We start from the raw sequence: 15,680 nt of genomic DNA on the forward strand, positions 1-15,680 counted from the left end.
GAGCTAAGCCATGAAACTCCAAGCTGTGTAGGAAAGGCTGAGAAAAAAATCAGAATAAAACCCACAAATTTTCAAATCAATCTTGTGTATTTCAGCAATATTAAATTGCAATTTAAAAATAAAGATCAGATTTATTTCCACTTAAGTTGGCAAGACCAGTGAAGGTACTGTGGCTGCCAATGCAGTCTGTGATGGCTAGCAGGGAGCCCAAAGCTGGCAAAAGAAGTAAGACAAGCCTTATTTATGTAAATAAGAAACCATTTGTATTTAATAATCAGCTATTACTTCTGATTAGCCACTTACATATGATATATAAATAAAGCACTCAAATAGCAGTTGATATTATTATTTTGATAAATGAACATTTGTGTTCTTTTGAAAACTACAGTCTGATTCCCGGGGTAGCATTTGTTTAGCGCTCCGCTGGAAGTGGTGAGACTTCATTAGACTTCGAATTGGGGGTCAGCACAGCAACCATATTCTTCAGGTGCATTAAAAATCAAGTGAGGGGGGAAACCATGGAGTTGCAGCGATGCAAATTAATTGTGGAGAGAATTTTTTTAGTAAGTAGGCAAATAAATAAATAAATAATAGACCATTGATAACTACTCAATTTGGCATGAAATATCAGATATTCATGGCCAGACACCCAGCTGGTGTAAGTGGGCAGATGGTCGTATCTTTACTTAGAAATGATAAGTTTGGGAAAAATTTTGTTTGATATTTTTTTTTTTTTAATTTAAGCAAAATCTGTTCCTCTGATGAAAGTGACAATTCTTTAAATAAAAATATTGTTGAAAAAGGTTAGTCTTTTTGTATTCAAGTTGTGCAATTCAATTTTGATATTTAAAACTTGAAATTTGCTATGAGGCTAATACTATTTTACTTTACTCTGATGAAAGTGCCTGCAACCTGACTGCTTTCCAGCCCTGTTAAGATACATATGCATGAGGCTGTCAAAGCCATGCTTCCATAAAATAAAAAAATTGCCTATGATTAAAAGAACCTTTACCCCTTATGGTAATATGTGCTCAGTGCTTGGTAACCAGTGATATTCACTCAAAGAGCAATTTTTAAGAATTGTCTCTTTTGCCCATTGATTTGAAAATACTGCAAAGCAGTTTGATTGTGACTGTGGGACCATGTGGTTCTGGTAGATGTCTCCTGCTGCCACTCCCTGCAGAGCTTCACTGCCCTCTCTGATCACAGCCTTCCTCTGCAATGGGACAGGTCTCCTTTCTAGCTGCTGACACTTGGTAAAGGGAAGGGGTTTAACCTAGTGAACTGGAGAAAGAAGCAAAGCAAGAAAATGGGAGAGAAAGGAAACTGCACTGAAGGTTGGATGGGTGGGTGAGAGTCAGTAGAATGCCTACCTGATCTCCAAAAACTGAGAAGAGTAGAAATTGCAAGTTTGAGTAACTTTACCTCAGTCAGCTTTTTTATTCTTTTTCTGCTGACAAAATTATTCAGTAATTTTTCTTTCTCTGCAGCTAGCCTTTTTCCTCAGTCCCTAGCTTTATAATATTTTTTTCCTGAAATTCACCCCAAACCTTAAAGCTGTTGCTCTTAAACACTAATGTGCTGTGCCAATAATTATTTTATACTGTCCTTTCACTACCCTAGAACATAATTAAGCATGTTCCCTGCTGTTCAGTTCTTGATGCAGAAGATTCCTTCATCTTGCATTGATCAGAATAATGGGCTGTGAAACTGTTGATTTTGTGCAGGTACAGTACAGGTAGAAGTTAGAAGGAAGGTTTCAAGAAAAAAAAAAAAAAAAGAAAAGTAAAAGACAGTGTTCATTTTCACTTTGATCTTTATATTTCCAGAATTTATTTAATAAAATATATCCCCATGGACAGTTGAAAAAATGCTCATTGACTTTTGTTTATGCTGAAAATGATTGCTCCCCTGGTAGAAAAAGTAGAAAAGGTAGTTCTAATCCATGCCCTATTTTGGAGAACTCCAATTTAGTGCCTAAAGGAGTTTTAGGGCAGGAGCACCTCTTTCATTACACTGACTCCCACTTGTTTTTTGCAACAATTAAGTGTAAGCCCTACAGCAGTACAACTGTTAAGATTTTTATGGCTCTTAAAAGGGACACTGACAATATGAAATGAGTGAAATATCATACACTGAGTAGCACCAATTGTTTATGGCACTAATTTTCTTGTCTTATAGCATTGAAAATGTGGTTTAAATTTTGGGTCTTTCCTGATACAGTGTTTGTATGGGCCTAACAGTAGAGTAATTGCCCTCTAGCTCTGCAAAATGTACACATGTGCTTGAGCACGTTCTCTTCTTCTCTGGTGATCTGATGTAGCAGCATGCTTCTTCACCAGAGGGGTGTCCTAGAAAAAGAAGGAACTCCCTCTCTGAGGTGTTTTCAAAATAATATTACTTTTTATTGCCACAATTTTTATTCAAGGATTTCACTAAAGCTTTAAATGTGTCAATGAATATTCAGATTAGCCCTAAAAAATATTTGTCAGTCAGAGAGTAAAGTGTGGGAAGGATGAATTTAGGAGTTCACAGCCACAAAGTCAATCAAAAACAAAGAACGCTTCAGCTGAATTTATCATATCCGTTAACCTCATTATGATAGTGATTGTCTGGGGTGCATTTCAGTGTAATAACCAGTGTGAGATGGGGAGGGGATGAAGCAACTGTTTCCTCTAGAACACTTAATGCAGTGCTGCCAGGGGAAGATGGTCTTATTTCTGTCCTCTCTGTAATTCTTCTTTTCCCTCAGAGTGAACCGAGGCAACTGGCCCTATTCCTCTCTGCGTAAACATTTGTAGTGTTTAAGTGAGCAAGAGAAGACAGTTAAAAAAATTCACCTTGCCAATATGAAGGCAACTGAAGACAATTAAAATAATTCCTCTCTATACTTCTACTCTTTTTCAACAACTTTTTTGTATTTCCTGTTGATTTTAGGTAGTTTCTGCAGGAGTGAAACTACACAGAAAATCTTACCAACACTTGTCTACACATGTGAGGGGCAGGACACAAACGAGGAATAAACTGGAGAATATAAACCTGGTTGTATTCCTTTTTGTCTTGGCTCTAAATGGTAACAATTTTGAAGCAGTGGATTAAAATCTGATAGATAAAAATCTATTCAAGATCTAGAATTCTAAACACAATTAATTTTTTGTTATTTCTTTTTCTTTTTTTTCACTGTTTACAAGGGTGAATGGTTGAGGACTTTTAAGGATCTGCAGTGAAGAACACAAAAGGAAAGACAGCTTCTGTATTTTTTAGGAAAATTAATGATCTATGAATTTGCTAGGGCTTCTCTGCAATTTCAGTAATGGGAATACTTGATCTCTATAACCATCTCTGAACAAGGAGAATGCTGAAACTTTAGCAATGGTACATTTTGTCTCAAAAGTTATTTAAGCTATGGTTTTGATCAATACTGATGAGAACAAACCTAAACCAGTCCTCTAATTTTATATTTAGTCTCATGGGGGATTAGGAAAACGAAAATGGCTTTCAACTACCATTTTGTCCTCTAAAATCAGGAATCAGCTAGGCAAATGGAGGACAACTTCTCTTTCAAATAATGTGCTTTGTCTTTCCTTTAATTATTTTCCTTCCCTTCTTTCTGTCCAAAATACCAGGTTGGTATAGATTCCTTATACTTCAGTATGACAGAATTCTTTCCTGAAAAAATGTTGGTGTGCATGGTCCTTGTGAAAAAATCACATTCTTTTCCTCAGTCTTCAGGTAGCTAGCTAGTCTCTTGACTCAGGTAACATTGTCAGTCACTTTCCCATCATCACAAAACCTTCCAAATTTTATGGATCATAAACTTGTACTATAAAAAGATGAAACATATCCCCTGAGCACATACAGACATGATTTTCTTTAAAAAAATCTATTATTTTTAATAAAAACATAAAGAGGACAAGTCTGGTTTTTTGCTCTGCTATTCCTTTCTGAATGTGCTTGTTCATTGAAAGCATTTAAAATGAAAATTTTCTTGAGATCACAAGAAGTCTAATCATTAAAAATTTTTTAAATGTCTCTCAGTAATAAAAATTGTCTTGTGCCCTTAGTTAAACACTGACTTCAAACCCATGATTTCTGCATTGAGTTTTATTAGCAGTCAGTAAGCAAATTTGAAGGGCCAGATCCTGCATTGCTGACACCATGCTGGATCAGGCAGAAATGAAACAGAACACTGGAAATCGGATTAAAGGCCAAGTCTGCAACTGTTCTTGAAATCAAATAATTCCAACTGCAGTCTTACAAGCAGTTAGTAGAGTCCCCATGGTGCTAAATTATCATAAATCTTGAGGGTGTCTACTATTGTGCCAACTGTCCAATGAGATGAAGCTATCCCTGCTGCAAGAGCTGGAAACCAAAAGCCATTCGCCCATTGAAGGGCAGGCTTTCTTCAGAGGGACTGAAACCTGCATAAAGAACTGGTAATGTCTTCTATGACATTCATCTGTCTTTACCAAGTCTACATAAAAAAACCCACAAACTTAGAAAGGACACTCAGTTTCTCTTGCAAAAAATGCAAGTATCAATCTGTAACATTAGCAATCAATGTCAGATAGTTTAAAGACCACACAAAAGACTTTTTTTAGCTTGACAAGTGTAAATATAGACCCATCTCCAGACAATGTCTGTTCTTATCCTAATCTTGAACACTTTTGCTTTTGACTTTCCCAGGCACCAAGTTTTTTCAAGGAAAATAGAAAGAAAAAGAAAGAATTCAAAGGTTTTAAATTCATACAATGTGTTTGACTCTCCTTGTCTATCAATTTCATCCTAAGCAGAAGAACACAGGTCAGCTGGAGTGAGTTGTGTATGAGATCAAGAGTCATGCAAAGACCAAATATCCTGTTCTCATTATAAATCTTTATAGGAGCTGAAACAAAATTTTTTAAAGTACCATGAGTGAGAGGTAGGTGAGTTAAAAGGAAGGCACCTGAACATTGGTATTCCTGCAGTGTCACTGTTTCTGAATAGCAAATGCTAAGTGAACAAAGAACTTATTCACCAAGTCTGTTCTTTCTAACAGAACAGATTGAGTCAGAACAATATGAAAATAACCAAATGAAGTTAGTCTTTGTAGGACTAACTCATCTCTTCCTGTGGTATCAGGCAAGGAAGACATGAATAAAACTAAATTTTCACTTACTGAGGTTACTGTAGGATTGGCTACTGAATTCAGCAGAGGTGGTTTTACTCATAAATAAGGAAAACTCTTTTGTGAGAGCTCTGAGGAGAGCTCAAAAGAGTTTATTTATATCTGATAAATATTTCTTTGAAACAAAGGTCGAATTTGAGGACTCATTTCAAAGTGAGGTTTTGGTCTCAAGAACTGCCTTTTCCAGACACTGCTTCAAACAAATCTATACACTCTTTCCAATTTTTCTGGTCATACAGTCTTTCAGCAGCTACTGCATCTACCAGTTAGAGGAGTGTCACCCTGAAAATTAAACCTGATCTTGTTTTCATAGTTTCTAGCCACTTTCCCAGGAAAGTAACTATAAACATAGATGTTTATACATTCTTTCTAAGAAATGTCTTTTGATGGACGTTTCACACGACCAGTGTGATTGGGAAGGTGGTAACCTAACCATCCAATCCCTGGTCATTGTCGAGAATCTATAAATACTGGAGTCAGGAAAATGAAAGTTGTTTTTTTCCTATCATACATTGAACCATGTCTGTGTGAATCATTCCATGCCCTATAACGACAGAGGAGCAGAAAATATTTTGGGCAGAAATAGTGCTAATACTCTATTAGTGTTCTGTGGTAAGAGTCTTTTTTTATTAAAGCCATCAGATCTTTGTATTTTCTCGCTACCTTTCTTTTTCTGCTGACTAAACATTTTGATATTGTCGCAAATGAGAAGACAAAAGCTTACAAGTGAACAATGCCAAAGTCCTTGTTTTCTGTTTCAAAATAGGAATTATTTCAGTAATGTGATAGGGGCTATTTAGCTTCATTAGAAAGAAAGTTGGAAGATCTGTGGGTTGAAGAGCCCAAGTACTTCAAACACAGCATTAAAAAAATCTGATGGGCAACCATCTTTGCCTAGTGTCACTGAGATCTAGCTGTTCCCTACGTCTTTTGGACCATAGCTAACCTCTTTTTTCTTGTGTTAAGGAAAAGATAGATAATATTCAATTTCTTCATTTTCAGTCCCTAATTTTCTATGTAATCTTCAGAAGTTTCAGATTTATGTAGTCTCATAACATGCCCTGGAGATATCACGTACCTAATTCTTCTTGTTCATTATCACCCCTTGTTTTGTATAAATTGCTGTTATGTTGAGATTTCTCTTCCCCTTTTATTAAGGCAGTTAACCATTTACCAGTTTTATATGAATTATCATAGAAAAATTTATTTGGTCTATAAAAATAATTGGCTTCTTTAACAGCAATATTATTCAATAGTGCCTTAATCTGTAGCAATTCTACATAAGCTTTTTACTATGGGATTTTTGATGTTATAATTTTTTATTGTTATCTTTGCTAATAGCTCCAATTATTCTTGCCTTTAGCATCTCCTAATTTCATGAGATACACCTAAAATCCAGCTTGTAAGAATTACTTCGAAAGCCTTCAGTACACTATGATATGAAGCAGAGACCAAATTAAAATTTATATATTCCTTGATTTTCCTTTTAATGGCTATTAGAAATTCTTTATCCTTAAGTAATAGAGTATTGAATCTCCAATGCAAACCACTTTTATTCTCCTCTATTTGAATTATCTCTATTATTTCACTGGTATGTGATCAGATGAAAAGGATCCATGCACTTTAATTCTCAATTTACTCCCAAACAGGTTTTTTTTCCCCTGAAATAAATGCCATGTCTCATGCAAGGCTGATTTTCCGCAGAAAAGGAGTCTGAACTTGCTTCATTGGGGTCAGCAGAGCTACTGAAAGGTTCAGAAAATAAAGCTGCTTATCTTTGTGTTTATAAATTTGAGTCTTAAAATAATTTATTTAATTTATATTTTTAACTACAAAGTACCAACCTTCTATTCAACAAATTTCAGATGAACTTAATTATTTTTTCTTGGTGGTTTACTATTACACATGCACAGGACAAACTGTCACCTTTTTTGTATATTGAAATACAAGCAGAAGAAGTCTTTCAGAAGTACAGTATTTCTGAAAGCACACTGAAGCCATAAAGCTTAGGTCTCATGATGACAGGAACCTCCTTAGATAATAGGAGTTCTTCACTGTATCTTCAAATGAAGGACATTATAACTGGAATTTACTCTGTTTTTAGAAGAAATGTTGGGCTTGTCCATTTATATGTGTTTCAAATAAAGGCAATGAGAATCCACCCCACTGTTGTATGAAATAGATTTGTCCAATGAGTGCACTTACAATCAGTTGCAGATGAGTAAGATGCTTCTCTCTCCACATAAAGCACCCTTGTGAAATTTAGCTATGGTGAAATGTAAACTATATTATATTTTCTCATTTCATTTGGTATTTCTACCAAACAGTTCTGCTGTTTGAAATATGATTATAGAAACTTTGTTCTCTTACTTTTTTGATGGCAGAATTAGGTTCGTAGTAAGAATCCTTATTATGACAAATATCAAAGCAGAGTGAGATGAACATGGACAAATAAGCTGTGTATGATAAAATATAGCCACTCAAGGATTAAGGCATTATTCATTTCAAACGCTGCTTTGTAATATAGGACTTGGTCATTCTGATGTAAGTTTCACATTTAAAGGTAAGCTAACAAAGTGTTTGTTTTAATCAGCCTTTCCTGTGTAATCTGGTGGAAAAATAAACATCAGTTAAAAGGCTATCAGTCTGACAAAATGACTTACCTTAAATGTTAATTTGAAAAAAAAACCCACTTCATTCATTGTCATTGATTTGATTGAACTACTGTTTCTCAGAGCAACTAAGAAGGAAGATTTCTCAATCTATTTCAAGCTCTCTTGTCTTTTGGGTTTGTTTTTTAGGGATTTTTTCTTTTGCTTTTGTGGAGTTTTTGTTGTAGGTTTATTTATTTTTGTTGGGTTTTTTTCTGATGTTTGCTGCCTCAACAGTGCCTGGAGGATAGCAGTTATAACAATATGATGCAGGTATTTTTCCACAGAGAGCTGCTTGGTCCTTGGATATTGTTTTGAAATTTCTGGAATAAGTGTGTCATCCTCCTCTTTCCAATACCTATCATTGTCAGAGAAGGACCTTTATGGGTATTTTTGCTGTAGTGGTATAGAGTTATGTGGAGCTGTTTTGTGATCTGGTAAGGCTTCTAGTCCCTTTGTGCTTTGTGTAGTATTTAAGGCTCCTTTCTCTGGAGTTTTATACAGACAATAATGCATACAGAAATTTAGAAAATAACTATGTTAAAGGAAACCAAACTCTGCCCAAATTAATATACTGCTATCAGCTTCTGCAGTTGTATTATTCAGCTGTATTATTACATGCTGCTAAGAGCTCTGCTTCTGGAACAAGAACACTTTATGTTGGAGTGAAAATAAGAGGGAAGATAAAAAATAGAAGATACAGAAAAATGCCACAAAATTACAATCAGGTGCTTGTGGCAGTTGACTGGTGGTACATACAGGTTTCTACATGCTTGTTTGTTTTGGACAAAGTCACAAAAAGAAAATGTAAAGCATTTTAATAACTTTGGAGGAATCTGGTTCCAGCTCTCTGTAAAGAAAAGTAGTTACAGACTCTTGGACAGTTTTGAAAGCCATGGTCCTTCTGCTTTCTTCATTGTCTAGAATCAATACAAAGTAATAATATGTCTAAAAAATAAAGCAAATGAACAGTGACAGGGATGACAATAAAATGTTCACTGTCATTACTGCATCTGCAAGCACACCCATTTGTGATAGCAGTGTAGGGTGACTACCCTGGAGTGAGCACAGCACATATAGGGTAGATTTTTCCGTACTTAAAAGTACATTTATTCGAGCTTGTCTTTTTGTGTCTAGGTGCTATTCCATAGACTGTCTTCAGCTGTTAAGTGCTGGTGCATTGTGTCCGTGATTTATTGTTCTCATAATCAGTAATATCTCCCTTATGTATATGCTTTCTTTTTCTTAGCTATTGTCTCTGATGGTCATATTAAAAAAAAATCTTTTCATGGTTTTGTAGCTTGTGCAGCCAGTCTGCATTTTACTTTTTTTATACTCAAAATGTTTCCCTCTGCAATTTGCTTAAACCTTGGAATTGAGCTCCATGAGAGGTAGAATGATCTAAAAAACCATAACGTCCACTGAAATGCCTAGAGTTCAGTGAGTGGAGAGAGAGAGTGGGGAAAGTTGATTTACTGGTGTGTGTCTCCCATACTTTTGAAAGTTAGTAGTCAATGTGTAGCCAGCAGCCCACGAGCCTTTCCTCTCCAGGCAGCATCTCTTTTCCCATTTAACCAATATGGCTTTTTTCAGTTATGTATGTTCACCATGTTTGACACTGTTTCACCAGTATCTCCTGCCTCTTTTGCTAAGCATGAGAAACCAATCATTGTACATCCATTTGCTGTCTTGCAGTCAGGTGGTTGCAGGGATTAACGGAGGGATCCCCAGAGCTGAGCCACAATCTGCCTTTTTTGGCTTACTGAGTTGTTTGTGAAAGTTTTCCTCCATTCTGAGATGCAGCTCAATAAACCATCAGGTCTGGTGTGCGGAGTTTGTCCCTTCACAAAATATGGTTATAAACAAATGGCTGCATATTGGGTGTCTGGAAGGCATAAGTGCTGCTGCTTTTACTGAGTGGAGGTAAAAGCTGCTCTTCCAAGACTGAAGTTTTCTCACTTTCTGCAACACTGATTGATTTCTGTTTGCTGAACAAACTCACTTAGTGCTGATGGGGATATTGGGTGGAGTTTGTGCTGCTCTATTTTAGAAGAGATTTTTGGTGCATTTTTTCATTCCCCTCCTGCTTACACTGTGAGGGACAGTATGACTCAGAGTGTTCACTGTCTGCCCAGCTTCCCTCTGTTCCATGCACCGTGGTGTGTAATTAATGAGCAACAGGCCTTTCATACAAAGGGAAAGCAATAGGTGGACTACATGGCAATTTTCTAGTATGCAACTGTGTTTCCAGAGCTGTGCACATTGCTGCTGACACCCTTACAAATATAATAGTATGAATTTAATACACCAACAGAAATGCAAGGAAAAGGCAAAACCATGCTGGCTTCTTCTGTGCTAGAAAAACAGCAAATTAAAATGTCTGGCAAACAGAGGACAAAATTCATAGGGAGAAGACTTACACTTCCAAGCTTCTCAGGGTACATCAAGCAATAAAGTTTTAAATTTGTTACAGCTTTGTGTTCTCATTGTTATTTTTATCCTTCTGTCTTCTTCCCCATCTCACTCCATTAAGCTTGCTTATAAAGTTATCAATTAAAAGTACTCCACGTACGAGGAATGATAGCAGAGTGTTCCTTTTGTGTCCAAAACATGTTGCTTAATTGCATAAAATCACATGAAGTTACTGGGAACTTTAATAAGGCCTTCAAGCAGTTTGGCAAAAACATTTATTTGAGAATGGTCAAGTTAACCTATGAGCTGTAGTGTTTAAAGGGCAAAGTTGAAATTCTCCTAGTAGGTTCATAAATTTGAATTTTATGAATGATGAATTTATTACTCATGAAAATAAGCAATGGTGAATGTGATGTGTGTTAAGCATCAGGTAGCACGCGTTACAAGTTGCCTATTTTGGCAGTGTGGAACCACACGTTTTCTTAACCTTGTTGGAACACAGGTAGTAAATGTTCTGCTTATTTATGAACAGAGCAAAATATTCACTAGAAATGGAAGATGAGACCGATCCATTTATCTGTATCAGGGGATTAATGAGCTAGGAAACCACCTCCCACTGCCAACTAGATGGCATTAGTACAACTGTGTGTAGACAACAGAGAAAGACTCCCCAAAAGATAGACTCTTTTCAAGTAAACCATAGTAATTTTTAGATTTTCGCTTTACTCATGTGAGTAGTTTCACTGAATACTGGCATGAGGAAGATGGCCTGGGTTTGGCCCAATTAAGAGATGCTGTTTCTTAGAATTCCAACAATAACATTCCTACACATTATTCTACAGAGCTCTTGCCTCAGGGCCCAATCTTGTCATCCTTCCACACACAGCATTTCCATTGAAGTCAGGATCAAGAAAATTATAAACCATACAGCATAAAAAGATATGCTTGGTTTACTTGGCACTGGAAAGCTCTACGTACAGACTTTTGGGTGCCATTCCATGATTTTGACAGAAACAAAATGGGAGGCAGGGGAGGGTTAATGTATGAGTATTATCAAAATTTTAATAACAAGTAGGAGTTATTAGTCCATAGTTCTGGTAGGAGTCAACCAGCATTGACCTACAAATATTGGAATGCACCCCCTGAAATAAAGCTATTCGTTGAAGATTAATATCAGTTCTTTTCTCATGACCTTATCCTCACCTCTTCAAGCCTGGCCAAGTAGTGTGGATGGGTAAGGAGCAGTGGATGTTTACAATCAACAGCACTTTGCGAGAAGGAAGTGTGCTAATGCTTCCTTCATAAATTCCCCCAGCCATGGCTTCTCAAACTTTTGCCATCTTTGAATTGCATTTTCAGAACATGCTCCAGATGAAGCTGCCCTGCAAACCTTTTGCTTAAATGTGACTAGATTCTGTGTCTGCTTTTTTATGTTTAGTCTCATGATATGTTACCAGATACTCGGATGAAGAAGAGATTGGTCTTGACCTACAGGCCTTCAGTGGCTGTGAGTGATCTGAGAAATACTCTTTCCCTATCCGAGCTTCTCTGAGTTGTCACGCGTGCTGCCAATGTACTTGCACGGATGTATCACTGACTTTTCCAAGTCTGGGTTCAGAAATTGTCAGATCAAATACAACATGGTGATTTCTTCCAGCCTTTTCTTGGAATATGTGGCCTGAGGAAAAGGACAGGTGAAATTGAAGGATGAGAAATTGGTTCATAACAGTTTTGACTTATTTCTATGAGGACCAAAAAAAATCCAGGCATTTAAATATGCTAAAAAATCTTACAAGTGTCTAAATAGTCAGTTTTGCTTTTCCTATTCTCTCAGTGGTTAAAAGTTTTTGAAATTCCTTTTTAGTTTCATTCTCATTATCTCTTCTGTTTTATTTTTATTTTACATGTTAAGAAAAAATGTATGGCAAACAATGCCTCAAGCATTGCAGCATGGTTAGGAACCAGGTTTCTAAATGCCCCAGTTAATATAACGTATAATGTTGCATTCAGCATCAACTCATCTGATTGAAATAATTTGACTGAAATTAAACTATTGCTACTAAAATTTATGGAAAACTAATGAAAAATTTATTGGTTTATAAAATCCTTGCTTTTATCCAGGGCTAACAATTCCTATGCAACACTAGTGATCCTCCCACAAATAGTTGAGAGAAAATAAAATATAAGGGAGTTCATCAGTTCATATTCCCTGAGATCCTCACAGTTACTCTTCTTTGTGATCCAGTCTTTTAACTTTTTCATTACTTTAATCTTAAAAAATAGATTTTTAATTAAATTCAGAGCTATTATTCCCCTTTAGGGGAGGTGGGAAAAACAAATGCAACTCTGCTGAAGGACCTCTGAGCATAACACTTTCCCTCTCTTTACAGTTCATTTTGGCATTTTTATATATCTTCTGCTAATAAAATGTAATGATTTTCATCTTTTACTTTGACATCTGAGTCTGTATCTTTTATCTGTTGTTTACAGTGTTTCAGCCCATAAATAAATCATATGACAAAATAAATTACTTAATCTTGTGTTTTATTTGGAAACACATTAAAGCCTAGCTTTGGTGGGAAAAAAAATCATTTTACACCTTACAATTGCTTATATACTTTTATGACTTTTGTGTCACGTTCAAATACTATCAAGGTGTCATATCAATACCAATTGTTCACAAGAGCCACATTTTAAACCTTTCAAGTTTTCTGATAGAGTTTGATAGGAATACTTTGAAATGAAAGTACATCTGTCTTTGACAAATGGCATTTTCAGTTCTGAGTGGGTTTTTTTTTTTAATATGTTGTTATAGTGCATTACAAAAGCAATATTAATCCCCAGAACTTTCTTCAAATCAGTATACATGTGATTATAATGAAGTCCATTTATCCAGTCCCCTGCATCCAAGGCTGTTTGTTGTCAGCATCTGTTTTTTCCATCCACTATAAATTCACTTATTCTGCAGATTCCCAAAGTTGTTCTTTTGTATTTTTGACATCTGTGTAACTAGTAAAATAAATGGTACTGTACTGAATTTCAGGCTGTATTTTTATTCTCAATTTATTTTAGACACATTTTGTTTCTGGAATGAGAAATAAATGATAAATATTTTCTCCACTGTTATGAAAGAAAAAAAGGAGTTTGCAACCTCAGTGAATTTATCAAGTTTTTACCTGGTCAAAGAAAATTAAATCAAATTCTAAGTAGTTCCTTACATGTCTCTTCTAGAAGCTTCTTTTCTTCACAAATGCCTCCCACAAAACTAGCTTTCACATAGACAGTGTGCCCTCTTTTCTTAGGTTAATTACTGAAATATGATGTGGTTTGGTTTCATTCTTAGTAATTTCCGGATTCTATTCCAGGACATTTGGGATAGAGCCCAAGAGCTTAGCATGTTTTCCTTTTTTCATGGTAAAATTGTGCAAATATGCATTAGAGTGTGAAAACAAACAGTCTAATACATTTTTGCAAAGCTCTTTATGTTTACTGTTTATTGCAGATACCAGATACTAATTAAAATGCGCTAACAAAAGCCAAGATATAAAGAACAAAGATATAACTAAGCCTCATCTTTTAAAAATACTTGTGATTAATCCCAGAGGACATTGTGTCATACGTCATTATTATAAAATCCAAGAAAGTTAACTACATCTTTGGAAAAGATATAGTGCCAAATGCTGTATCCAATCCATGGAAAAATAATCATATTATGGTCATGTTTTCTAAGGAATAATCTTTTCACATCCTATAATGGCATCCAGCTACAGCCCTTCTTGTTTATGGTTCCTTGCGCTTCTCCGTGAAAACTTCTTGAATAGGTTTCTAAACATGTTGAAATGCTTCTTCCTCTTACTGACATTTGCCTGTAAATAGATCTCTGTCATTACTAAAAATGGGTGATTTAAATTTGATCCCAGAAGACATTCTTAAACAAGAAATTAACTTAATATTCTTGTTATTTTAAATGTGTGGAAACAAGTTGCTGCTTGATTTTAATTCTGTTCAAGATAGGATCAAGCTTTTAAAGATCACATTTTGAATTCACTTCAGGTGAAATAAACTACTGGTCCAGTAACTGATGCTTGCAACAATGTAGAATTTCTGTGGTCCTGTTACACTCTGGATCTGGAGATTAGAGCATTCATGCAAACTAATTCTGTTTTCCTGTACACTGAGGTACTGAAGCATAGAAACTGGGAACATGCAGGGATTAGGTATATTAACAAACAGAAACTGATCAATCTGTTCACAGACTGTGAATTCACTGTCCAGAAACTCAAGCAAATGTCAGCCACCCACGCAATGATCTGCAGTGGTGTTGTAGCATTTGAACAACTCTTTACTAAATAACAGGCACCATGGTCTCTCTCAGGTATCCCTGTTACTGACCATGTAAATAGAGCACCAGGGGTTTGGGAAAGAGATTGTTCTCTACATTTGTCAGGCCTGTAAGAGGTGATGAACTCAGCACATGCTGAAGATTCCTCTTCATCTGGTGGAAGGCAGAGGGTAGCACTGGTGGAGGAAGACAGTTCCCTGTGCTAAGGAAGGGGAAGTTACACCTCCTCTTTGTATTTCCCTAAAACAGGGCAAAGAGACAGGGGTCAACAGTGGAAAAAAAGCTTTGGAAAAAAGACTTGATTCATTACTGGTGGATCAGAGGCCAACACAAAACTCCTCTGTGGAACTCTGTTTGTTCTTGGTTAGGCTGATTGCCTAGTCACTGTCCAAAAGCTTTCATGTGATTTTGTTTCTTCAGAAAATTTGAAGGTTACTGGCATGTCATTTTGTTGCTCAGGATAACACTCTGGATCTTCTCTGTGTCTGGATGTTTAAGTTTTTTCAGATTTTACAATTCCTACTTTTCATTCCAGAACCTCAAGAAAAAAAAATTCAACATGCTGTTTTGAAAACATTTTAGGCATTATTGTTCTTTTCCCATCCATATATCAAATTCTTCTGGTATATGGGATTCTTCCTTTCATACAGCAGCTGGTATCAATTAACACAAAGTTATTTTGAAATACTGAAGAAGTTGTACCACAACTCTGCTTGGTTTGTGTTTAGGTTGTTTCATCAATTAAAAAATACACAACCTTCTGAAAACAGGAATCTAACCTAAATGGGCACATTTTCCTTCCACATTTTGCTTTGTTTTCATAAGTAGCTAATACCCCACTCTTTTATTACATAAAGTATATATTTGAGAAAATGCAATTTTTGTCATTCCAAATTGCTCCTCAAACAACCACAAACCCTTTCAGGTGTTGCATGGAGAGGACCACTCTGAAACATTAACATGGTCCAGTGTCTTCAGAGTCCCCCCAGGGACCACAAAGAGAGACAGGTTCTTCGGGGCCAGGAAACTGCTGAATTAACTCCCTAGGGAAGTAATTTTCTACCCATTAACTCTAAAGGCAGTTTAAGTAAATTTGACTCACTAGTTA

The sequence above is a fragment of the Poecile atricapillus genome, chromosome 2 (assembly GCF_030490865.1).
Source record: "Poecile atricapillus isolate bPoeAtr1 chromosome 2, bPoeAtr1.hap1, whole genome shotgun sequence".
NCBI classification, from domain to species: Eukaryota; Metazoa; Chordata; class Aves; order Passeriformes; family Paridae; genus Poecile; species Poecile atricapillus.